The following is a 27,645-nucleotide window of genomic DNA, read 5'->3' as shown; positions in this document are numbered from 1 at the left end:
ATGACATATCAGATAAAGGGCTAGTATACAAAATCTATAAAGAGCTTATCAAACTCAACACTCAAAGAACAAATAATCCAATCAAGAAACAGGCAGAAGACATGAACAGACATTTCTACAAAGAAGACATCCAAAGGCCAACAGACACATGAAAAAGTGTTCAATATCACTTGGCATCAGGGAAATATGAATCAAAACCACAGTGAGATACCACCTCACACCAGTCAGAATGGCTCAAATAAACCATTCAGGAAACAACAGATGTTGGCAAGGATGTGGAGAAAGGGGAACCCTCCCACACTGTTGGTTGGAATGCAAGCTGGTACAGCCACTCTGGAAAATGGTATGGAAGTTCCTCCAAAAGTTGAAAATAGAGCTACCCTATGACCCAGCAATCGCACTACGGGGTATTTACCCTAAAGGTACAAATGTAGTGATCTGAAGGGGCACATGCACCCCAATGTTTATAGCAGCAATGTCCACAATAGCCAAACTATGGAAAGAACCTAGATGTCCATCAACAGATGAATGGATAAAGAAGATATGGTATATATGTACAATGGAATACTATGCAGCCAGTAAAAACCCCCGAAATCTTGCCATTTGCAATGACATGGATGAAACTAGAGGGTATGATGCTAAGCCAAAGCCAAATAAGTCAATCAGAGAAAGACAACTATCATATGATATCTCTGATTAGAGGAATCTGAAAGGAAGGGTGGGGTGGTTGTAGGGGTTAGAGAGGGAAAAAATGAAACAAGATGGGACTGGGGAGGGAGACAAACTGTAAGAGACTCTTAATCTCAGGAAACAAACTGAGAGTTGCTGGAGGGTGGGGGGTTAGGGATAGGGTGGCTGGGTGATGGACACTGGGGAAGGTATGTGCTATGGTGAGTGCTGTGAATTGTTGATTCAAGACTGTTGATTCACAGACCTGTACCCCTGAAGCAAATAATACATTACATGTTAATTAAAAAAAAAAAGATTTCTTATTTTCCAGGTGTGTGTGTGCGCGCGCGTGCGCGTGTGCGTGTGTGTGTGTATTCAGTAGACACCAGGCATGAAATCAAACAAAGTACAGTTGGGATCTGCTTTCAGCAAAAATCTGCACATATTAAACCAACAGTCTGATTCTTCCACATGAGACAATGTCCTTATGAAGGGCTTTACTTCTATCATTTCACAGACATTTACTGAGAACTGCAATGCAAGGATAAAGGACATGGTCCTATAATAAGATCTTTGCAAGTGTTTTAAATGAATCTAATATACAAATTGCGTTTATCAGGAAGAGACATTTATTTATTAAAGTGAAGATCTCTACAGTCGCCTGAGAGTTTCACTTGTTTGGGTATCCACCTCTTGATTGGGCTCAGGTCATGATCTCGGGGTCAAGGGACTGAGCCCTGTGATGAGCTCTGCACTTCATGGGAAGTCTGCTTTTCTCCCCCTTCTTTCCACCTTTGTTCCTCCCCCACTTGTGTGTGCATGTATGCACTCTCTATAATAAATCTTTTTTAAAAAATGAGTATTTCCAATTTTTTTTAAAGATATTTTTATTTATTTATTTGACAGACAGAGATCACAAGTAGGCAGAGAGGCAGGCAGAGAGAGAGAGAGGAGGAAGCAGGCTCCCTGCCGAGCAGAGAGCCCGATGCGAGGCTCGATCCCAGGACCCTGGGATCATGACCTGAGCCAAAAGCAGAGGCTTTAACCCACTGAGCCACCCAGGCGCCCCTGATTTCCAAATTTGTTTAAAAACATGATTCAATATTAGATGTAGACCATAATAAGTTTTTTTTTAATATTTTATTTATTTATTTGACTTACAGAGATCACAAGTAAGCAGAGAGGCAAGCGGGGGCAGGGAGCGGGGGAAGCAGGCTCCCCGCTGAGCAGAGAGCCTGATGCGGGGCTCGATTCCAGGACCCTGGGATCATGACCTGAGCCAAAGGCAGAAGCTTAACCCTCTGAGACACCCAGTTGCCCCAATGTGTTATATTATTTTGCCTATTAGAATTTTTCCCAAGTTTTCCAAATATTATACTCTACCATCTAACTTTTTACATGCCAATCTATCTTTTTACAAACTAATTTAGGTAATCCCTTGCTAATAGTTTGACTCCTCTGGGTTGTCTAGAAGACTTGTTCTGGACTGCTCACTTATTTTGTTATAAAACAGTGGGCCTTTATCTGACTTCAAAATGCACCTTTGGCAAGAGGGTTAGTAGGGTGCAGTCATTGGAGCCTTAAACAGGCACCCCTGGGAAGTGGCTTTTCTGTTCTGATAGCAGTTGGTTCAAGAAAAATGACCTAAGTTTTGTCTTTGTACTTCTTTCCATCCATGAGATGAGACACATTATCAGTAAGTTGGGCATCAGCCAGCTGAAAAGACATGCTGGAGGATCCAACACACTGATCAGTTTCAGAATTCTGTCCAAATAAACAAAGTACAAAGAACAAATTAGAACAAATTGGAAATATCACCAAATGTATCCTTCCTTGTCCCAAGAAAACCTGAGCCACACTGATTTTTTTTTTTCTCTCAGGAGAACCTTTAATACAATGAACTCTTAAATATCAAAACAAAATGCATAAATGCCAAAACCCAGGAGAGAAGGACAGCAGGTAGAACCTGGTAGCATTCTTTCCTCAGGAGAGGCTGTGGGTTCCAGCTCTGCTAGGGACTGGAATAAACACGGGGAAGGTAGGATCAACAGGGAGAGGAGAGCGATATGACACCCACCTACAGAGAGGTGCAGAGATTACAGTCAAATAGAGCATGAATATACAAAAAGTATGAAAAGATGTCATTAAAATCTGAAACCATGTCTAAAAGCAGAAAGGACAAAATAGTTGCAAAGGTACTACAGGGAGCAAATATTCAAACTGAGGATGAGAGTAGGTCTCTAAGTAGGTCTTTTCCATTATTGCAAAAATGTGTTTTCCAAATAAATTACCTAATACATTTGTGTGTCAGATGACATGGTATATCACTTAAAGCATAAGATTTAAAAAGAAAAAAATTTGTGTAAAACACATTTATTATATGCAAATAAAGAGTTAATATAAAATGAAAATACTGCTAAAATGTTTAACATAACATATATAGATATATTTACAGATCATTTGCATGGAACGATTAATCTAAGTCAAATTTACAGAACCTTTTTATTATCACATAGATTAAATACTTTACTAGTCCTGCTTTCTCATGCTTTTAATTTAATAAAAATCATTTGTATAAAAGCAAGGTAGGCAATGGAATAATAACACACATAATATGCTGGAAATAACTAAAATTACACTGTAAATGTAAGATTAATTTTCATGTAGTTTCTACCCATTATAAACTATAGGTCGCTATTTTGAAATCTGGTAGTCTGTGATTTTATTTTTAGTTTGACTGTATAAATAATAGAAAGTACTGTTACAACAGAGGACCTGATCTGAATATTCTTACCAGCGAAGTACGGAGATGTGGCACCACGCCAGCTCTGTTGGCTCTGCATTCACTGATAAATTGGGTTACCATAGCAAGCCCATAGTCACTTAGTCTCTAAGCAACCTAAGACTCTGCAGACTTCAGATACTTAGGAATTCACTGATCTTTCATCATCCTTAAGGGAGAAATATGAAAACCCGTGGTATCAAATTCAGTGTGGGATTCCCTGATGCTCCAGTAGACCTCCTATAAAATGCTCCTGTGTTGATACCCATTTAACTTATTAAATAATAGTATTTGATTATATATATATATGTGTGTGTGTGTGTGTGTGTGTATATACACACACACACATATATAAAATACATATAATATGTATGTATATGGAATTGATGATCAGAGTGTTAAGTGGATGATATCAGGTACAGAAAATGATTAGTACCAAGTATGGGTTGGGCAGACAAATATTCATTCAACAGATATTTGTCTGCCCAACCCATACTTGGTACTGATCATTTTCTGTACCTGATATCATCCATTTAACACTCTGATCATATATATATATGTATATATATACATATATATATTCATATTCCAACTGTCTAAAGACAAAGTCATCTGCATAATGCTGGCATTCACAAAATCCTGACCCTTTAGTAGAAAAACTGTATCTGTTTAGTTGCATTACCTCACAGCACATCATTTCAATTTTTGTTTTCTAATGGCTTACATTTAGGTAACATATGTAATAGCCTGTAATCTGGTACTGAAATGTTTAATTACAGCATGTCCAGAATGCTTAAGTAATATTAACCACCCAGATGTCAAACAGAATTGTATAGGTCTGAGGTACAAGCAAAGTCACAAATGATTCTTTGAATGAGGTTCTATTAGCATTTCCTATCCCTATCTCTGTCAAACACTCTCTCTCTTTGGTCCCCTTGTCTTCACACAATACCCACAGATGTGAACTGAAAGCTGTCTTATAATTCACAAGGTTTACTTTCCAACTATTGAAGATAATTTAAGTTAAGGGATACAGATATCGTTTGTTCCTACAGAACACTGTTATCACAATGCAGGTCAGAATAAAATGCCATGACTAAAAGTGGTTGTATGTGACCAGTAAAATGCTATGTCTGAAATCTGTAAAAATGATACCAAATTCTAGTATCTGGTCTTTGATGCCTCCTATCATCGTTCCATGTGGCTGGTTCTTACCATCAGAAACAGTGTAGGAATGATACGCAACTTGAAAACTGCCTTTAATGGAATGGCTAATTTTTTAATGTTAATTCCTATATCTTCTTAGCCTTTGAATCAAAGATTTGGTAATCACAATACAATGACCAAGTTCTCTCACCTGAGTATAAAAAAATAAAGTTGCAAAGTCACCTCTCAAACAAGTCACAGGAGCCAGCTGTCTACTCGAGCAACACCAGGAATGTTAAGACAAACTCCGCCTGTGACCTCTAGGGATTACTGCTGACTCTGTAAGTGTGGAAGAGAGCTGCTGCTTTCTCCAAGACTGGGAAGAGAACACTCTGCCTTCCTTACAATCTTAATACTGGCGAGTTCAAAACTTGCGTAATGATATTGTAACTGCTTCACGTAAGAAATGACCCTCTACAACAGTCTTCCTGGGCATAGGTATTCTTCAGAGTAAAAAAGACAACAGAGCATGAATTTGCCCTTTTAGTATGTTTTTGGTCTATTAAGATATTCCTCCGTTGCTGTGTGTGTATAAGCACCTGTACATTGGAGGGTCTGGAGACTTTCAAATATGTTTGAATAACCTCTTATCACTTAGAATTGTACTTCTCACTGACAAGATCACAGCAAAGATACTACACCTGACCAACTCTTTCCATTTTTTTTTTACATATAACTTCTTACCTAAAAGCTTCTGTTAGGCTGCCTGTAGGGGCAGGTCTCAAACACTCACTGAGAGAAGAGAAAAAAGACAAGTAGAGCTTACAGTGGACAAGAAGAAAGCAACGATCAGACCAATGTAGAGATCTGAGTGTTGTAGGCACTGGTCTTGAGTCCTACGTTGTTAAGCTAGAAAACTTCACAGTAATTACATAAGTGTAGTTACCAGTTCGAAGTCCGGTGAAAAGACCCAGGGCTGCCAATATTAACTCACTTGCGAGATGCTGGTTGGAAGACAACGGAATTAACACGGATAACTGTGGTTGAGTCTGGCCCAAGTTCTGGGTCAAGTCCCTGCTGTACATCAGTCAGCCCCACCTCTAAGTATCCAAGAATGACTGTGGAATTTTGAGTGACACTCCACCGAGCAGTGGGATTCCTAAGCCACAGTAAACCCTGCCGCCAGTATTTACCAACCTCCCCAGCAAGGAAGTGAGCTGCTCCTCACTCTGGTTCTTTCCCTTAAGACAAAAAAAAAAAAAAAAAAAAGAGAGAGAGAGAGAGAGAGAGAGAGAGAGAGAAAGAAAGAAACAATTACTCTGTGACGTTTAAAAGAACACAGAAGCAGGTCCCTCTCCAGGGATCTCCCTCCTTATTTTCTCAAGGCAACTCCCTAGACTCTTTTCATCCTGTGTCTTTGTTACAAGACTCTGCAGTCCTCCTAGGAACCATATAACAACATGCATGCTTGTCTTTAGTATAAGAAACAAAGCATCGATGACTATTCTAGTTTGTGAAAGCTGGAGAGAAGAGGTTTCTGGTGCAGGGCCTCACAAAATGAGCAAATTCAGGTCTACAAGAATCATGACATTCTTTGGCGATAGAAGAGAACCAGGATAGCAATATTTGGTGGGCATATTATTATATACGCAACTCATCAGAATAAAAAATTGAAACAAAGACACTCCAAAACCAAATCAAGCCAATATGGTATATGCTAAATTGGACAAAATGAAAGCTGATTTTCCCCACATCATTTAGGCAATAGTTCCCTGGGGACGACTGTTGATGACATGAGTCCTTATCTATACACGTGCTCCATAAAGATTTATCATGTCGCCACGAGGTGCCCAGAAGTCCGTCACAAGAAGGAAGAAAGCAGGACTCCTATCGTGAGGTTTTCTGTAAAGTACTTCAAATACTTCCATAGAAAAACAGCCTGCGAGCACTAAGCATTTTTAAGCTACCCTCTCAGAATGGGCTGCTATCCTGGCCATGAATGCTCGTTGTCGAGCTATTTAGCATGTAACCAAAGTCTATAATTTTGTTATCTTTACCTCTTAAAATCAGAAAATGTCCCTAAAAAATGTCCACTGAAAATTGTAAGGTTTTCATTGGTGAAAGGAAAGATTTATGAGTTGGCTAGACATATGGCTAACTCCCTCCTCTTACATTGTAGGCTCTTTATACCCACCAAGCCTGGTTGCGTAAGGCTCAGCTGAGAAATGACCCACTGTCTAGCTTTTGATTTGGGGGCATTCCTGGTTATCTGCCTGGGACTGGGTGGTTAGCTGAATTCCATTGTGAGTATGTTAAGCATATGCCTCTGACTCATCCATGTAAGATGTACTGGGCCTACGGAGCATGAGGGCTTCCAGGTTGACCTCCTGCTTGCTACTCATCTGTTTCAGTCAGAAGTCGATCTGAGAGAGCTTTCCCTTTGTCTATTGTGGGCAGGAGATCTCTAGCTCTCTCTGCTGTTAGTTATTGAAGGCTACCACTATTTACTAAAATAACCTGGTAATAGTGGATGCTCAAATTGGCTTGGATCCTTGAGCAACACCTACCTGCAAGGAGCTCTCATTCTAAGGATATAGCTCACACACAAAGGGCAATTCTACATAAATCTTCTAGGGTAGAAGACCACAGTTTCCTGGGTTCCCAGAACATCCACATGTATTCAGATATAAATAGCTGTGACTCTTCGTTCAAAGACCTTTTGCCCACTTCTGTGTATGACACATTTCTTCTCTCTGTTCATGACCTTTACACTGCAGAAATTGAAGGAATCTTAAGAATCATCTGGTCCCGATCATTTAACAGAAGAGGTTACAAAGATCCAGAGAGCCGGAAATGCTTGTTCTACATTGTCCTAACGGTTTTCAAAAAACAAAACCAAAAAAACTCAAAACAAAACAAAATAGAACAAAACAAAAACCGCAACCAGAATACTGCTTTTTCTCCTTATGTGTCTATTTTCTCCAATTTTTACCTCTTTTTCACATATCTTCTTCCAGGTTCTCCCTTGGTAATTTGCTAAGGTAATGCTTTAATTTTGTGTGCATTCTGTTATTCTTTGTTCTTCTTCAGCAATGTTAATTTAATATTCAGCTTTTGGATAATTAGAATATTTTACCCCTCTTTTTGATTCCCATATGCTAGCCCCTGTTACTAAAGTTTTGAAAACTATTCTGGTTCTTGCTTTTTTCGCTTTTCAAATTTGATTTTAAATCTTTAAACATTTTAAAAGTTACTTAAATTACTAAGTATGAAAAGAAAACATTTCTATTTGGTTAATATATTCTACTTCTTCCCTTTCACATGGAACAATGTGAAAATTCTAGGAAAGGGCAAGGGAGAAGACAAATATTTGTTAACACTATACCATGGGCCAGGCATCATGCTAAATGCTTCCATGTGTTATTATTCAAGTCCACAAGAAATTCTGTAATTAGTTGTTATTAGCTACATTTTTACAGAGAAGATAAGTAACTCAGGAAAAACTAGGAAAATTAGACAAATGCTAAGATTTTCAGTATTAGTATGAAATGTATGACCTTGAGTTTATGCATCTAAGTGACAAGTGATATCAAAGATTGGTAGAAAAATGTATATATGGTTACACATAACCATTTCCTTGCAAGAGCTAAATCTTTACCTTTTGTCAAAATAAAGCTCTCAGCATATGCATTTTGCTAGGCTACTTTGTGGTTTTAGAATTATTTTCATTAATTTTATGTAGAGATTATAGTTAAATAAAAGTGAATAAATTTGTGGTCTTAAAAATCTATTCCTCTTGGCACTGGGTATTTCTGGGTGCAGACATTATGAAAATAAATAAAAACCTTAGCTTCATGGAGTGAGACAGACACACAGAAAAATTACTATACTAGGACAACAGGTAGTCTGATGGAAAGTTTATGGTGTAGTGGGTGACTTGCAGAGGGGGAAGGTTTCAGAAGGGGAGATGCCAAGCTTCACAGAGGAACTATTTCCAGTTCCTTCCACAGGCACATGAATCACACACCAATCACCATGTATTGGCCAACTCAGAGAAGGGTGAAAGACAGATGATATTTCTCCATCTTCAGAAAGACATAGCAATTTCTACCAGAAAGCTAGTGACTTCAAGGAAGAACATGTAAAAAACTGTTGTGGCAATATCAAAATGAACAAGATTAGAGGAAATTAATTTCCAACCGAGTGTCTGCTAAGTTCAGGCACTGTTAGGTTAAAATGTGGTTTCATCTTAAAATTCAAAAGCAATTTGTATTAAGTTGCTGTGAGTTATAACTTTGCATAAGTCAGTCCAGGAAAGAACTAAAAATTCTACTTCGAAGCACAAAAGAAGTTTACTTAGGGCTGAGAAAAAAAAAAAAAGAAAAACAACAAAACAGAAAATACTGGATGCATTTTATGAACATCACTGGTTGTTTGGTACTTTCATAGATAATGAAAGGTCATTTAAATTTAGAAAATGAGTACAAATATGTAGATTGCTATAAAAACATACCAATTTTTTCTTTTCTTTTTTTTTTTTTAAGATTTTATTTATTTATTTGACAGATAGAGATCACAAGTAGTCAGAGAGGCAGAGAGAGTGAGAGAGAGGAGGAAGCAGGAGGAGAGAGGAGGAAGCAGGCTCCCCCCTGAGCAGAGAGACGCCTGGGACCCTGAGATCATGACCTGAGCTGAAGGCAGAGGCTTTAACCCACTGAGCCACCCAGGCACCCCAAAATATACCAATTTAATTTGAAAATAATGAAGATGAAAAGTAAAGGTGTACCTATAACTTTCAAAGCACTTTAATGATTTTTAAATCTAAAACTAGTCAGGCTAAACATATCAAAATGTACATGCTTATGACTGTTATAGATTTCCTTTTGTATTAAGTAAATTTTAAGAAGATCTTCGTATATTTATATAAATATCTCTTGTTATGGCTAAAACTTATCATCTTACTGTGAATGTTAGGCGTTAGAGAAAGCAAACATTCATATGCCTCAGGAAACAAGAAACCTGAGGTTGTACAAATACTAATTCACAAAAGATAGAAACTTAAGCAATGTATTCTTGTTTAAAGAAATTAAATGCAGGAGTGAGGGGTGAAATTTGTTTCCATTTGGAAGCACAGAGGAAAAATTCTTAATGAAAATTGTATTAGTTCCCCTATTTTTCACCGTAAAACATTCTTTTTTTTTTTTTAAGATTTTATTTATTTATTTGACAGACAGAGATCACAGGTAGGCAGAGAAGCAGGCAGAGAGAGAGAGAGAAGGAAGCAGGCTCCCTGCTGAGCAGAGAGCCCGATGCGGGGCTCGATCCCAGAACCCTGGGATCATGACCTGAGCCGAAGGCAGAGGCTTTAACCCACTGAGCCACCCAGGCACCCCCACCGTAAAACATTCTTAAAATATGGATAGCCTACACTGCAGCCTTAGGTCAGAAAGTTGGCTTTCTAGAGGTGCTGACTGTCCCCTAATCACCTCTATTTCCCTCACTTTAAAAGTCTTTTCCCAATTCCAGATCACTCATTTTAAAATCTACTCCTACAGGTACCATCCAAATATAATGCTCTCTGGTCATAATCATTTACTTCGAGGCTTTCCTAACAAGACAAAGAGGCAATGAGGACACAACACTCTCTCAGCACGCAATCCTCCCTGTGACCTCTGTCAAGCACTTTATCCTGGAGTCTCTCCCTCTTTATTGCTCAACTGGATTAGGTAATAAAAAGTCAAGTCTTGCTTTGTCCTCTATCAAAGAGCTAACTCCCAAAGTCCCCGGAGGCAGGGACTGGATTCCTCTTCTCTCCAAACATCACTGAGCTTCCAAGTTTAAACTCAAGGATAAATGTTCGGATATATGGGCAAGCTTCTAGAAGGAGACAATCGGGCAAATAATTATTTTAGTCTAGTTGTCAATACCAGCTCAATGGAACCTCCTGCCCCTTCAGCCTTAAGATTAAGTAAAACCAAAGTTTTGCCTCATGAGTAATTTCAAAAGTCACTGCAGTTATCTCCAGAATCTGATCGCAGGCTGGGTTGGCAGAGTCTTACCGTGTGTCAGCTGACTTTTTAACTAATCACATCACCATTTTTATTTCTTGTAGAATCACATTGTATTTCATTTGTGAAAGGGTCATCTTATCAGATGCACATTTTCTTTTTGAAAAACCCAAACTGTGTCATGTTAACCCTGAGGGTGTTCATTACAGACCAGACACCATTCCATGAACTTGATAGGGGTCTTACTACATCTCACAACCATCTGAAGGATTACTGTTTCCCCAGTATTAGAAATGGCCTAAGTACCCAAGTACTGAGGGGCAGAAGGACTGACACAGATTAAGTCTCCGGCTCAAGGTCTAAGAGGGCTGAGCCCCGGCCGCACCGATGGGGGTGCTTCCGTCTACAAGGAACAGACTGCTCCAAGAAAAGTAGGCCAAAGTATGGAGGAACACCGACGCACTTGTCAAATAATATTTATTAGGAAATAATGATCAGCTTCCGAAATGCTACCTTTTCTTGGAAGCAGCCACTAGAACACTGTGCTATTTTACCATCTTGAAACCAGTTATTTGACCAAATTGCTTATGCATGTGTGTGTGCATGCCATCAACTTGAACCAGAGACCACAGAAATGCCACAGGATCACCCATCACCTAGAAGGATGCGTATTGCTTTAATGGGAGAAAATGTTCCATGTTAAGGTTTCAAAATAAAATCAAAGTTTAAAATAAAAATACAGGGTGCCTGGGTGGCTCAGTGGGTTAAAGCCTCTGCCTTCAGTTCAGGTCATGATCCCAGGGTCCTGGGATCGAGCCCCACATCGGGCTCTCTGCTTGGTGGGGAGCCTGCTTCCCCCTCTCTCTGCCTGCCTCTCTGCCTACTTGTGATCTCCATCTGTCAAATAAATAAATAAAATCTTTAAAAAATTAAAAAATAAAAAATAAATCCAGTAGAAGTTTCCATCCCTCTAGGAAAGAGAACAGTCTATCCTGACAAGGGGAACATGGAATAGAAAATTCACTTCTACACAACAAAGGGAAGCAGGCCTGGTAAACTTCAAAGACTTTTCCATTTGTTTTGGCAAGAGTGAGCTGTCACAGTTGGTGACTTTGGGAATAGCTGTTTATTACTGAAATGGAAATGAGCTTCAGAATCACTGACTCAGGTGTGCAGAAATGAAATTCTTCTTTTCTACATTTTATTTTTTATTTCAAGTCTTCGTTCTATGTGGTCCAGCATATTTCATATTAGCACTTTCAAGAAACCGCCCCCCCCTTTTTTTGAACATTTCTCAGTCATTTCAGGTTTAAACTCTCAACAATAGGTTTCTCAGTAGGGGTTAGATTCAGAGGAAGAGATGGGAACACAGAACCCGCTCTGAATGGTGGCTACGGCTTTCCCTGGTCATGAGCACTGAGCAGATGATGGCTGTTCTTCTGCTTAGTTACACAACCTTCTAGAACCCTGAGCACACTGTTAGGTCCCAAGGTCTTCATGAATGTGCTTCTAAACACAGCTGCCTATACATCACACAGAGCCCAGGATACACCACGGATATACCACGGCTCTGACTCCATGAAGGACACAGTGTTTTCCAAGGCTGTAGTCTCTGAGCCACACCTCAGCTCTAAGAGTGTTATACTCACCTGAGGGGAGGAAGGGGAGAAAGCTTGCCTTAGTCAATGGGTCTAGGCAAGGCAGACCACAGTAACTCTCTGGGATTCCTTCACATCTAAGCTGCTGTTTTCCCACTCCAGTCCAAGCTTAATGATCTTTTATCTGCCTTAGGATAATATTGAGAATGAAAAATGTTTCAGGCTGATCATGACTGCTTTCCAGATCTTTATTAAAACTGAAGAGTTGGGGTGACTGGGTGGCTCGGTCCCTTAAGCATCTGACTCTTGGTTTTGGCTCAGCTCATGATCTCAGGGTCATGAGATCAAGCCCCATGTGGGGCTCCTTAGGGCTCCACGCTCAGTGTGGAGTCTGCTTCAGATTCTCCCTCTCATTCTCCCTCTGCCCCTCTCCTCACTCATGCTCTTTCTCTCTCTCGAATTAAAAAAAGAAACAGGGGCACCTGGGAGGCTCAGTTGGTTGAGTTTCTGCCTTTGACTCAGGTCATGATCCCAGGGTCCAGGGATCCAGCCCCCACATCAGGCTCCCTGCTCAACAGGGAGCTTGCTTCTCCCTCCCCCACTCCCCCTACTTGTACACTCTCCCTCCCCCACTCCCCCTGCTTGTACACTCTCTTCAAAAAACAAAAACAAAAACAAAAACTGAAGAGTCACATAAAGTCCATTTCTTGCCTCCTCCACTTAAGGCCCTTCCCCAATTCGCAGCTTCCTATTTTGCAGTTCAAATGAGGAGCACGGGAGGGACAAAACTAGCTGGATTAACATGTCCCAACAACAGTATATCCTATTAAAAAAAACTGTAAGTTGTAGGAAACAATCACATGAAGTTCTAAGAATGTATTTGCAGAACTCTGAGATCCAACTAGAAAGAAGTAGGATTCTCAGAAAATAAAACTAGGTCATTACACAAAGCATTTAGCACTGTAACTGGCATGACTGAAAAAAAGCGTATGAACAAACTGTGCCTGGTTTGATATATCTACAGGTAGAGGTAAATATATTTAGACTGGGTTATAGGAGACTTAAATGCCTCAGCACAACCTGACAGAAAAGAATGAAGGCAGGAAAGATAAAGTACTTCTAAGACTTTTGGTTCAACGTGGCAAATCGCATTCATTTTCACTTGCACTTGAAATTTCATTAAAATGAAAGTAACAGAGCTTACAAAAACATGAATGCATGTGTTCAGCCCAAGTGTTTAGATGAGAGAGGCCAGAGACAACTCAATAATTAGAAAGCAAATGGACCAATGGTAATTGCTCAGCAGACCCTAGAGCATCAGATTCTCAGCATCTATGCCTAGAACATGAAGCCAGTGAGAAGCAAAAGGAGTAATCTGTTTTCTAGAGTCCCAGAGATGGGGCCATGGATTAGCAGTACAGGGGGCCATGGGAAGCAGGGAATAACTTGGTTGAATATCTTTGTAAGTCCTATACCCTAGATCCTCTCTTTACACACTCCACTCAGCCTACTTGCTCTCCCTCCTCGCCCTGCTGAAAGGTGGGGTCTTTTCTCTTTGGCGGTACTGAGCCAGAGAATTCTGGGCTTAAGAGCAGGAGGCCCAGTTATGGGCACGAGGGAGATCCACGCTGCGATAAGTTTAAGTGAAATTCTACATACTGATTCCTTATCTATTGCCAGAAGTGACAGAACTCTAGCAAGCCAGAAGTGACAGGATTCTTTCTGGGGGAGTTGACTGGTATAAGAGAAAATGTGTTGCTAGGATGTCCTAGTGGAGATGGGCCGTGGAGGAGGACAACGACATGGCTGGGACCTTACCTGATTCCTCTAGAGTGATACTGTCCAATAGAAGTATACCAAGTTATACTTACTTCTGAAATGTCCAGGTGCCCATTAAAAGCATAAATGGGTGACATTAATTTTCATATTAATATATAATTTAGTCCAACATCACAAATGCTATCATTTTAATCAATTATAATCATCTGTATGTATAAATAATATATATTATAGTGTTACAGTGCATTATTTTTTAATAACCTAAATAAAAATTATAGTATTTTTTATTAATGAGATATTTTGCCTTTTTTATACAAAGTCTTAGAAGTCCAAGCTTATTTTACGATTAGAGCACATCTCATTAAACATAGGAAACAAACAGAGTTGCTGGGTGGGGGGATAGTGTAACTGGGTGATGGACATTAAAGAGGGCACATGAGTTATAAGCACTGGGTGTTATATACAACTGATGAGTCACTGACCTCTACCTCTGAAACTAATGGTATGCTATAATTAACTGAATGTAATAAAATAAAATAAAATTTTAAAAAATAGTACACCTCATTTTGGACTAAGTGAATTCTTAAGAACCATCTATAGCTAGTGGCTATAGATAAGAGAAAACCCATATGAGAGATTTTTATTTATCTGCCACCATTTTAAACATAAATGGACCATCATCAGACATTTGAGGAACACCTGACATGCAAGACAAAATTTAAAACAGACAAGCAAACAAGAAGTATAAATAAAAGGAAAGGGAATAAAGAAAACACTAAATATTTTTGTGATTAATGTCTTTAGACTGAGAGAAGAGATTCCACCTTAGACTAGTGAAATAGAAAATCATAAAATCATAGAGAGGGAAATAAAAGGTAGCAATCTGGAAAATGTAAGTGATGCTCACAGAAATGACAGAGTCAGCAGAGCAGTTGGAGTATCTGAGTCAGAGTGTTGGCTGCACAGAGAAGTCATGAGAGCACCATCACTGGAGTAGAGCAGAGGCAACATCCACGTGAAGCCATTTCCAGGGAAAGCAAAATAAAACCAGAAACAAAATGAAGGAATAAGGGTAGAATTCACGAGTATTTTCCAGAATTGAGGGACAGAAATGTCTGGAGCATGAGAAGTCACCCAGCCATAGCAAAGTGGATTCATAGGGCCCCTGCGGTGTCCTAGCTGTCTGTACTCATGAGCCTTGAGACTATCAAGAATAAACAAAAGGTCTTAAAAACCTCTAGTGGGCTTGGGAGTAATGTCACACACAAGTCTGAAAGATAACAACGTTCAATAGCAACACTGGGAATTTAGAAGTCACATGAGCAATCTCTTCAACCATCTGAGGGAAAATGATTTCTGTCATTCTACATGCAAACAGGTTTTCAAGAATGAGGGTAAAGACATTTTAATGTCTACAAGTTCCCAAATTTGTCTTTTACCCTTTCCTAAGGAGCTCAAGGATTTCCCAGAACAGAAACTCCATCAAAGCAAGGAAGTAAACCAAGAAACCTGAAGACAGAGGATTGAAGAAATAGCTAGTCTGACAACTGAGAGACAAAAAGGGAATTTCCATGAGGAAATTTAAAGGCAGTTTCAGGGTAAGAATTATGTCATAGGATTGAGGGGGTGGAAAGGTAATATTGGATCAGGAGGATGAAAGAAGATTGAAGGAGGCAATTAGCATCACCAGGAAAAGGTAAATTTGACCAGAAAGAAAGCACTCATTCTCAACTTGTGGCTCTGCTTTTCAGAAAATGTATAATATGAATGCAAACAGTCAGTAGTATCAAGAAGGAACCATGCTGATTGGGTTGGAAAAGGTATATATGTGGGTGTAGTGGGTGACTGGGGGGAGGGGTCTGTGTGTATATACAATAAAAGGGAGGTCCTCCTTCTCCACAGGAGCAAATCAAAGGCTAATGTGTAAAAGACAACATTTTTTTTTTTTAAATCAAGCATTAACATTATAGGTATGTTATCTAGAAAAAGTCCAAGGTATTCTTCTCCTGGGAGTAGACACGGGGAATGGGAGAAGACAGGGAAACCAGGGCAATTGGAATTTTTTTTAAAAAATATTTTATTTATTTGTCAGAGAGAGAGAGAGAGAGAAAGAGCACAGGCAGGCAGAGGCAGAAGCAGGCTCCCTGTCGAGAAAGGAGCCCTATGTGGGACTTGATCCCAGGACACTAGGATCATGACCTGAGCTGAAGGCAGTCACTTAACCGACTGAGCCACCCAGGCATCCCTGAATTGTTTTTCTTTAGGTGCTAAAATACTATTTGACTTTTGCTCAATTTGGTAATCAAATATATTTATTTATTTATTTATTCAAGATTTTATGTATTTATTTGAGAGAGAGTCAGCAAATGAGTGAGCACTAGTGGGGTGAAGGGCAGAGAGAGAAGCAGGCTCCTTGATGAACAGGAGCTGCATCTCCTGTCGCTGAACCTCGGGGCTGGATCCCAGGACCCCAGGGTCATGACTTGAGCTGAAGGCAGACACTTAACCAACTGAGCCACCCAGGTGCCCCAATCAAATACATTTTGAAACAATATTATATCTGAACTGAGCTGTCCACAAGAAGGACTTTCAATCCCTTAGTTTTTCTTCCTAACCTTGTGTCTCTTACCATCACTCTCTCGTTTCTTCTGTGTCTTGATTTTCTCAAGAATTTCCCAGGAAATTTATCTTCTCAGAAAACTGCTTCATTTTTTACTTCACTGAAAATATTGAGGTCATCCAATATAGTCTCAACATCTTTATAAAAAATAGAGTACCTGCTTCACACAGGTACAATAATTCCTCACCTGGAATTCTTAGCTCTCATGAAGGTATTTTCATGTGTAGGTAGTTGTTCAGATTGATGTGTCTGGGACAGAATGGGTGCTAGAAATTTCTAAAACTGCTCTCTTGCTGACATCATTCCTATTTAGTCTAAAAATTTTATTGGGGTCTTTATAAATAGTTGCTATATGAGCCTATAGATCAAAAAATCAACACACCAAAATTTACTTCTGTGTTTGGAATTTGACCAAGATATTGTAGCCTGTTGCTTACCAGCTCCCAGACACCTATTCTGTAAATTTAGAACACTTTCCCCTGCTGAAATTATCTTCATTTGTTAATAATTTTAAAAACACACTTGGGAAAACTAAAAAATTTTTTTTTCAAACAATTTTAATTAAAACAAAAAAAACTAAAAAAAACATACTTGGGAAACTATAGTGTAATCATATATACATAAGAAAGGAAATAGATTCAGATGACGGATGATCAAGTAAACTTAGACTGGGTGACTCTTTATAGATCATCTGGTATAACTGCCTCATTTTAGTAAAAAGCAGAGAGGGGACCTTAAAATTTATTTTCTCAATATCACAGAGAGTAAGAGAACAGGAAATAAAGTTCATGTCTTCTAATTCTGAACCTGAGAGGGATATTAAAAATCATTTAGAGTTCCAACTTTTTGGTATAGTTTGGATTTTAAAATAATAATCATATAATAATTTTGCACCCATTTTACAGATGGGAACTGAGACACTGAGAGCTGCCCAATTTGTCCAAGGGCATGAAACTGTAACTAAGACTTGAATTCAGATCTACTTAATGCCATATAAATTTTACACTTAGGAATTGCTATTGGGGAAAACTCCAAGAGTTTTCATAAAGCTTTTCTCCTAAGCTTTTCTGGGATAAATTATAAAGAACAGAAGTAAAGAAAGTTCCAAGCTTTGGATTAAAAGGGAGGAAAGGTGTTAGGAAACTCATTTACTCATATATTCATTTAAACATTTACTGGCCACTGATTTTATCCAGACACTGAGGTTGGCACTGGGATACAAGAGGAGTAAAAACAGGGTGTTTAATAGATTGTGGTTTTGTCGAGAGGGGATATACTATACATTAAAGGAAGGGCTTCAATGGATAAGTAGATATTTTCTAATCATGCGAGAGGAAGAAAAGGCAGGACAAGCAAAGTGAACAGTATGAATAAATTCAAAGTCAGAAGGGAATGATGTATTTGGAAGACTACAAAAATCACTTTTAAGGAAGTAGCAAAAAGTGAAGAAAATGGGTGGAAACAAGATTTTGAGGCCCCCTGCATATTTCTAAGAAACTCGAATTTTATTCTGTAAGCAGAAGAGACTCATTAAGCGACTGTAAGTAGAGGAAATGACAAGATAACAGTTTTCCCTTATAAAGGGTTGTATTAAAAGCAGTAAATTGGGATGGAAGTCCACAGAAGACTAATGAACACTGGCACAACACGAGGCTCTGAACTATAACTTGTATCCGGTCTAACGAGGAGGAGATAGAGTCATTCTAGACAGAACGGGGCATCGTGGGAATATTTATTATGGCCCAGCCGTGGCAAGGGGGTCGTCAAACTGAGAAGCCAGCCCCTGGAGTCCTCCTCCTAACTGGAAGGAATAATCCTGCAAAGCCTGTTTGACGGGGCTCTGGAGACGAACAGCAGGGGTAGGAAGAGGAGAAGCAGTGAAAACGGAGTAAGAGCTGAACCAATAGTCCCAGTAAGGGCAGAGACAAAAACACTAACACCCAAAGGAACCTAGGCCAGAGCATTTCTCTTACACCGGCTGAAGTGCCAACTACAATATAATGCGAACAAATAGTAAAGCAGATAACCAGGGCACTCACGGCCTTCAGCTGCTATTAAGAAGCATTTAAACTCCTAATTTCTCATTTTTCCCAGGCTGCAGTATGGCTCACAAGGTCGAGCAGAATTGGGAGAGCCCTGTAGCATCGTGGAGGGTCGGGGAGAGACGCAGGGGCTAAGGTTGGGGAACAAAGGTCAAGAGACAGAGGGCTCTATTACAAAGACCATGGACCAATGAGTAAGAGACAGTGGTCAGTTGCCTTCCTCAGTCTAGTGTGCGTAACTTTGAGAAGGACCTTAACAACTTATGTTGTTAAGCAATAAGTAAAAAGATTGTATGACCCTGCTTTTTGGTGCACATATGTACAGTGTCTTGTTTGGCCAGTGGGTACACAAAACGTAAATGCATTAGGACAGTTTAAAGAGGTACAGGATAAAGAACAGAAGAGAATTTAAGCCGGTGGAAAACACGAAGACTTTCCAAGAAATAATCTGGTTAGTTTTTGCAATTAAAAACAATCACCTCTGTTTGCCCCTAAGCCTGATATGCTCTGGAGAAACAAGGATTAGATGTAGGCAGAAGGAGAAAGTTGCCATTTTATTCTGACCTCAGTCATAACAACTGTTTTAACAGTATCTGTGATGTGTGAGGAGTTTGCAGAAACACACCAAGTGCAGGAATGTTTCAGGTAAGGAAAATGATTGGCCCTAATCCTCTTTAATTTCCATTTTAAATAGGTATCTCTTGCTAAACTGAGCACACAAAGATACTTTGACCATTACAAAAAGCAGTAATTAATTACTTTGACCATTACAAAAATCAGTAATGATTATCTGTAGCAAACTTCCAGCAGTATTAAAGAAAATGCATATCCACAAGTACATTTATGCAAATTTGACCCTGCATAAAATAACACTGTCCAAGAATACTAATTTCCCAAGTAACAAATGGATATTTTTATATTTATTGGTATTATTTCCCTGTTATTACTATAAACAAGGAATCAAGTCAGTTATCAGGATCTTGCTATAACCACTCAACTATCAGGATTTCAAGATCCAAAGTGCTTCCAGTGGTTGTACAAGACTTGAATAAACCCACATCACCTAGGCTCCTAAGAGATATCTGTAATATTTAAAAAGACTTAAGCCTTGTTGCTTAATTAACAGTTGAAATGTTTAACTGGAGTTTTAACTTCTCAATTTCAGTTTCCCATTTGGTAAATTATTATTCCTGGCTTCCATAAAACAAAGCTACATGTTTCACTTGAAAACAGGAAAGATGAAATAGGATCATGCAACAGGGTAAATCTTACAGGGAAAATAAAAATTGCACATCTTTCTTTGTTTAGATCCTATCTTCAGGGCAACTAAAGGGCAAATTCTATAAAGTTCAATGAAAATAACTTCTATTTATTAAGAAGATAATACGATAAAAAAAAAAAAGCAGAGGTGAAAAACAAATCTCTATTTTGTACTGCCTTTATTCTATTTTAAGACTAATCGGAAAAACACCCAAAGATGGAGAAATTTAATCTTACATATGGGACTGAAATCTTAGATTTATGATGCGTCTCATGTTTAAAAAGTAAGTACATATAAAACGAGTGGTATATTTAACAATATTCCAAGTGTCTTAAATATTACATTGTGAAAAGTATTTTTCCATATGTGACTTATGGAATCAAGCTTAATTTTTATTTTATCTCATCTTTTCCCCACCGCCCCCACAACCTGTCCCATCCCAACCCACACCTCCTCTACAGAAGCCAGCAAGTTCTAAAGCAAATTATAAGCATGGGGTATTTGTCAATGTTTCTAATGATTTTAAATCCACACATTACTAAAATATTGAACATTATTCAATCATGAACTTGAATCACTTCCTAGATGTTCTTTCAAGCAAAACTTACAATGATAGTCTATTATGCAAAAGAAAAAGTAAGATTATGCCATTTATTTCAAGAGGCATCTAGAATATCTAAGTAGAAGTTTGGCCTATTTATTTTTAACCACATTTATTTAAGTTCAACTTAGATCTATTTCCAGAAATACTTTGATTTATAGTAATTCTCAACTCCAAGATTCTGCAATCTCTGATTAATTAAGCTCTTCCCCTATGCACTAAGTGGGAAGACCTTCTAATTTCTCCACAAGTAGCTTTCACTAAGTGAAATTAAGATTTCATTCCATTTATTTCACATCGGTCAATGGTATATTTTTTCATTTACATAACAAATTCATTTTTATGGTACAAGTGCAAACAAATGAATCAATTCCCGAAACTGGTACGCATTATAGTTACACACAGATCAATCTCTTGTGGTTCTTAGTAACCATCAAAATGCTAGCATGGGGTGCCTGGGTGGCTCAGTTGTTAAGTGTCTGCCTTTGGCTCAGGTCATGATCCCACAGTTCTGGGATCCAGCCCTGAAGGGGGCCTGCTTCTCCCTCTGCCCCTGCTTGTGTTCCTTCTCTCGCTGTCTCTCTCTATCAAATACATAAATAAAATCATTAAAAAAAAGCTAGCATAAAATAAATAAAATTTTGTATTAAAATATTCAGTGCATTGACCATACCTTAGGGCTTAAGAAGAAAATTACAAAGAAGCTCTATTAGAATCTTATCACCAATATAGAGGAAAGTGGACTTCATAGAAGTAGGTTTCATTAGTGAAATAACAAAGAATTTTGTCACGAGAAAGAGAAAACTGCCCCTGATGTCAGAACCTCACCCACTGCTATGTGACAGGTAGGTCTTGCTGTCTCTGGACACTGGCCTGGTACTCACAGCCAGGCTTTGGTATCTGCTTGTCAAACAGGAACAATTTCACAAATATCAGCTTTAGAAATGGCCACTCTATGATCACGGTGGGTCATGACAAAAACAAATCACTCTGTAATTGTGTCTAAATATAGACCAATTATCGGGGCCACTGGGTGGCTGAGTTGGTTAAGTGTCTGCCTTCTGCTCAGGTCATGATCCCAGGGTCCTGGGATCCAACCCCTGCATGGGGCTCCCAGCTCAGTGGGAAGTCTGCTTTTCCCTCCCCTCCTGCCCTTCTTTCCTGCTTGTGTCCCCTCTCTCTCTCTCTCTCTCTCTCGCTCTCTCTCCAATAAATATAATCTTTTAAAAATAAATAAACATAGACTAGTTATGAACACAAGACAAGACGCAACCCCTTTCCCAGCTAATAAAGGTTATCTCTGTTTCTGTGCCAACTACAGCCTCTGCCAGTCTCATCTTGCCTCCTACTAGATTAGCTGTATTAGACACCCAGTTGTAAAATTACCCTGCTTCCCAACAATATCCTATTTAGGGCAAAGCTGTTTCCTTGCCACCGCCCCCTCTCCCCGCCCCCTGCCACCCAATCACCCAATCAAAGTCCAAATTCTATAAGAATCTTTCAAACACCTATCTGAGTCACCCTTGGTTCCCTATGGTACACTCTGCCCTCTTTGCAATGAGTAATCAACTCAACTTGTTCAACTGCAGGTGTGTTCCTGCTTGTCTTTGGCTGAAGAACACAAGGACTATGAACTATCTCAAAAGCCTGGCTCTTGTGCCCCTGGTATCAGGAGGCTCTGACATATTTGGTACCACGGTTCCCTAGAATGTTGTAGAAGACTAAATGGAACTTGAAGAAAAATTAGAAGATAATATGGTGATGAGGAACAAGAGAGATGATTATAGTTATGCAAAATGGCATTAAACAATGATTTTGAGGTTAGAGCAACTGTATGAAATGGAGAATAAAAGAATATGCCAAGATGAGAAACATAAGCCAGGGCAGGGGAGGAGAAACCCATCAGGAGCTGAAGGACATTGAAATAATGAAGAGCTTTATAGTTCTGCTTCAAGAGAAGCTACAAGAGTATGTTGAGTCTTTTTTGTTTGTTTTAAGATTTTGTTTATTTGACAGAGAAAGACACAGTGAGAGAGGAAACAGAAGCAGGGGGAGTGGGAGAGGGAGAAGCAGGCTTCCCACTGAGCAGGGAGCCCCATTCGGGGCTCGATTCCAGGATCCTGGGATCATGACCTGAGCCAAAGGCAGACGCTTAATGACTGAGCTACGCAGGCGTCCCAAGTATGTTGAGTCTTTATCACTGAAATCCCACTAAGGGAAAGGAGTCTCAGCCACTACATTGAAGATATTATGCAATTCTAACTGCCACAAAACATAGAAACAGCACCATATAATTAGAGAACCAATGACCCTCCCAATAAAGGGCTATCAAGATAATAGTAGGTTGATTTTAAACAACTTCTTAAAGGGATTCAGATAAAGTTTGTATATAAAGGGATCAAATTTTAATGGTAATCAGTAAGGTGGGAAGTACAGGATGTGAGAGGAGATTAAGGAAACAGCGGTCATGATGATGGTGATGATGAGGCTAATTACGCCACATAACAACAGATTTTTTAAAAGCAGGCATTATGAGAACTGAGTTAAATATTTTTGGTTATTCACATATACACCAATTTTTTTGAGAACTACTGTGCTAAATCTAGTCTGATTTAAGCAGCTGTCAAAACTGAGCGGAGTGCTAGGACATAATACTTCTCACTCTCTAGTTTCCAACATTCCCTTGCTTGTCCTTGTTTTCCAAAAGAAGGAAGGATTTAAAACTACATCAGACTTGGAGTTTGGCTCAGCCATCACAGTGTTGTCCTTCACTAATCTTATCTTGCCCTTCACCCTTTGCCCACATAGCAAGCACCTGCTGAATGGTCATGCCTGCAACCTGAACCAAGCTCTGGTTCCGCTCCCTTCACTACATCACAGCCCAGGAGATACACAAGTTCTTGTTTCAGGCTTTTTGCAATCACTTTAATGGGTTTCTTTCTTTCTCTTTCTTTCTTTCTTTTTTTTTAAGACTTTATTTATTTGAGAGAGAGCATGAGACGGGGGAGGGTCAGAGGGACAAGCAGCTCCCTCCCTGCAGCAGGGAGCCCAACTCTGGACTCTAACCCAGGACTTCAGGATCATGACCTAAGCCAAAGGCAGTCCCTTAACCAACTGAGCCACCCAGGCTCCCACTTTTGCAGGTTCTAATACTGGATCACTTCCTCTATCAAACTCTTCCTCATTATTGAAAGCTCCAGATTACTTCTGAAGCCACTTCAGGAATGGCTAGGAAGATACATTTGTAAAGAGACAACTATTGTCTCTTTACAAATAATTGTATTTGTACAATTTTACAAATAATTGTAAATTATTTTACACTGTGACACGTACACCGAGGTTGGGAGAAGAATAGTGGATTGGGGAAGGGTGACGAAGGACATTTTGGTGAAAAAAGTGTTAGCTTACTTGAGAGGTATACAATACAGGTCCAGATAAAGCAAGTGGAAGAGGGTAAAAGGGAGAAAAGATATTTATTTATTTATAAATAAATAAATAAATAAATATAATATAAATATAAATAATATATAATATAATAATATATATAATATATAATATAATATATATAATAATATATAATATAATAATAATATATAATATAATAATATAATATATAATATAATATAAATTTATATATATATAAATAATATAAATATATTATATATGTATGTATGTGAATATATATAATCTCCATATTAAAACACACACTGACAGGGTGGCTGGATGGCTCTATCTGTTAAGCCTCTGATTCTTGATTTCAGCTCAGGTCATGATATAAGGGTCATGTGATCAAGCACCTGCCCCATCTGTCATCTCCCATTGGGCTCCCTGCTCAGCAGAATCTGCTTGAGATTCTCCTTCTCTTTCTGCCCCTTCACCCTGTGCTCTCTCTAAAATAACATATAAATCTTTTGGGGCGCCTGGGTGGCTCAGTGGGTTAAGCTGCTGCCTTCGGCTCAGGTCATGATCTCAGGGTCCTGGGATGGAGTCCCACATCGGGCTCTCTGCTCAGCAGGAAGCCTGCTTCCCTCTCTCTCTCTCTCTGCCTGCCTCTCCGTCTACTTGTGATCTCTCTCTGTCAAATAAATAAAATAAAATCTTTAAAAATAAAATAAAATAAAATAACATATAAATCTTTAAAAAAAAAAAAAAACAAACGAAAAAAAAAAAAACCCATACTGAGTAAAGATAGCTATTTGAGAAAGCTTTGGTACCAGATATGGGTTTTGGAAAGACAAGATGGGATATTAGAGAGAAAGGCACAGATGACAACGTGAAGTCCTACCACAACCCACACCAGACTGAGTTGTGTGCTTGAAGACCCAGGAATTCATTCTCTCGGGAATTTCTCTTGAAAGCAATCTAGAGCTACTAAAGAATTTTAGGGAAGGCATACATAATAAAATCTAGGTTTAGGAAGATGGCTTTGGCACAATGTGGAGAACAGATTGGACAGAAACCCAGAGGAATCTTTTGAAAATAACCCAGGCAGAAAATTATATGGTCTGAATTAAAGTAGTGGCTGGGAAGGAAGTAGTTGAGAAAGATTTCAGAAATATTAGTAGAGATGGAGAGATATTTAGAAAGTAGCAGGAATAGCTCAACCTTGTGGAATAATTAGCTAGGTAAAGTTTAAAAAAAAGAAAAATCAAGAAGGGGTCCTGCGTTTCAGGCTCTAGTAACAAGAAGAAAGCAAAGAATGGAGAGGAAATACTAGGACTAGATGTGGGTGTGGGATGAGGTTAGGTCTATGCCATTTTCACTGAACTAGATGCCAGATTCTGGGCCAGTTTCCTAATCTCTGTTTACTCATACTTAAAATGAGGCTAACCCTACCCATTTCTAATTAATATGCGAAATAACAATAGTTAATCCCTCTAAGCACTTATCACGTACAAGGCACTTGTGTAAATACCTTGCATGCAGTAACTTGCTGTCTTTGAGCAACTGACTTATGAGGTAGATACTTTCATCATCCCCATTTTACGGATGAGGATGTAGAAGCTCAGAGAGGTTTACCAACTTTGCCAGGGTCATGGCTGAGGGAAATGGCAGATCCATATTTCACACCTCTTCCATCGGACTACAGAGACAGTGTTTCCACCAACGGTTTACAATGCCTCTCATTAAATACTACTTATTTTACATCATTGCGATCAGAGGGGTTATAATTTCTGGTTTCACTGGCAGGATATAATTACCGATTCAACCTATTCATTTGTTTAAGAAGTGTTTGCAGAGTCTACGTATGTACATACATTTTACTCAGCATGAGGATCGATCCAAGCATAGTAAGTGACATACCTATCCTGGGGTTGCTTCCAGTTTAATCTTGAACGTAAAATGCACATCATGAAACAGAAGACAAAACTATAAGTTTAAAGGGGTCAGATACTTTCAACACAGGATACCCCAAGCATCCACATGGAGACCTTGATCAGCAGGCACTGGGGTCACGAGATACAGATTTGCGTCCTCTTGAATGTATAGATTATTGGCAAAACTATAAAAACTGATTAAGGTCACTTAGTAGGTGCTGATGGGGAACGGGGCCCTAAAAAACTGAAGACAAGGAAACAGGGGACTGTCACTTCAAAGCCTATTAGGCAATGGCATAAACAGCTCATTTAACATCTCTGGGCCTTGAAGTCCTCATTTATAAAATCAGTGGATCTTGGTTTAAAAGTATGCTAAGACTCTTCCCACTTCTAAGGTTTGCAGCTTTTGCTGTGAGCAACTGTGAACGTTGGGAGGGCTGCTGAAAGTCGACTTCCAGCTTTAAACCTCAGAAAAAAAGCCAAGCTTCATAGCTGTTGCTTTGCCATGGGAGATAATTAGTAAGTCGTTTTCTTTTCACAAAAGACCATTCAGTGAGTTTCAACTGCTTTTATTTATTCTACAGGATTTCAGCTTCAAAAATGTTCCTGCGGTTACTATGTACAGAAGTTCTGTGTGGGAGATTTGAGAGAGAAAAACAAAATGGCACCTCTGTTACTTAAGAGGAATATTAATGGGGTGGAGAAGATAATGGGCATCATCACAGTGAGCTTCCTACAATGTGCCTCTGAGTACAAGGATTTACCATTTTCCCTGCTTAATCTTTTTTTTCCTGACTTCATTGGGTAAAACATAAAATGTCGCTGAATTATTATAAGAGCAGTGCAGGATAAGGATGCAATACAGAGGTTTGGAAAACCGAAGGAAGTCCCCTCACCAAGAGGAAGACAACAGAAGATGATTATGCCTCTCCCCGCAGCTGGCCATTCCTTCCACCCCAAGGGAGGATTCTGGGGTTCTGTGTACTAGGCTTGCGAAAAACAGATTCTCTCTTTGCTGTGGTTTCCCATTAAGTGTGTGAGACATGGAGGAATCATAATCTGTACTTGGGGCCAGGTTAGCAAATCTAGAAGATGACCATTGGACCCTGCGGAGAATGGAACAGATAGAAATAAGAGAGAGATTTTCTCTTATTCTCCAAAACTTGGTACACAGAGTAAAGACTACAGACTGAATGCCAGAACAAGCATATCTGAGTTTTGCACACGGGGGGGGGGGGTGGTGGTGGTGGTGGTGGGAGGAAGACTAAGAAATCAGCGGCATTTGGGGAAATAAATGGACTTCATGGACTTGACCCACTGGGAGATCATCGTGTTATGTGAATTACAGAATACTTGGGTGTTACATTTCATAATTCAATTTTTAACAGACGATCTACCCTGTATGACAGAATAACAAAACCCTAGTCGTGCTGAGAATGGAGGAGTGGTGCTCGTCGTGGTAACGTTCCATGAAAGCGCCTACCTAAGGATTTCACACACAAAACACTGCGCAGATCTATCACTTTGCGGTAGAGATTTGTACTCATTTGGTTATTTTTTTAAAAGCACCAAGCATAAGAGATGCATTTAAATGATTAAAACTTTTGAAAATTTTAGTCAGAGAGCTTAGTGGAAGGTGAACGTTTTGGGTTAGGAAAAATTTAGATGTAAAACTTTTTGTATTGAATAAGGAGTAAGTGCTCGCTTCGGCAGCACATATACTAAAATTGGAATAAGGAGTAAAATCGAACTATCAAGGGTTTACTCTGTGTCAGGCACGGGGCAGTGCTGATGCTCAGTTACAAATGACCCCTGCCTCCT

The 27,645-nt window shown here is 39.2% G+C and overlaps 1 protein-coding gene and 2 long non-coding RNA genes across 6 annotated transcripts in view; 2 read left to right on the top strand and 1 right to left on the bottom strand.

Annotated features, from left to right (window-relative positions):
* LOC125081465 (uncharacterized) overlaps positions 1-27,645 on the top strand; it is a 489,301-nt gene that overhangs the window by 102,426 nt on the left and 359,230 nt on the right. The window lies entirely within an intron of this gene.
* Positions 1-27,645, bottom strand: part of CD36 (CD36 molecule) — an 81,918-nt gene that overhangs the window by 50,217 nt on the left and 4,056 nt on the right. The window contains exon 1 of one of the 2 annotated variants that reach the window (XM_047696135.1): positions 5,544-5,635. The exons of the other annotated variant lie outside the window; for it this stretch is intronic. The gene's annotated coding sequence lies outside the window, so the exon portion shown is untranslated. Of the gene's footprint in view, positions 1-5,543; positions 5,636-27,645 lie in introns of those variants that run through there. 2 annotated transcript variants of the gene reach the window in all.
* On the top strand, positions 15,438-27,235 carry LOC125081466 (uncharacterized). 3 transcript variants are annotated; one of them, XR_007121695.1, is made up of 4 exons: positions 15,438-15,580; positions 20,099-20,188; positions 25,697-25,797; positions 26,409-27,235. It is a non-coding gene; the product is annotated as an uncharacterized LOC125081466 (long non-coding RNA). The 3 variants fall into 3 exon arrangements; XR_007121694.1 differs by lacking the exon at positions 20,099-20,188; XR_007121693.1 differs by lacking the exons at positions 15,438-15,580; positions 20,099-20,188 and adding an exon at positions 25,138-25,519 and having other exon boundaries at positions 25,551-25,797.

Source organism: Lutra lutra, chromosome 11 (genome assembly GCF_902655055.1).
Source record: "Lutra lutra chromosome 11, mLutLut1.2, whole genome shotgun sequence".
NCBI lineage: Eukaryota > Metazoa > Chordata > Mammalia > Carnivora > Mustelidae > Lutra > Lutra lutra.
The sequence above is the reverse complement of the archived record's forward strand: the minus strand, read 5'-3'. Positions and strand labels throughout refer to the sequence as shown.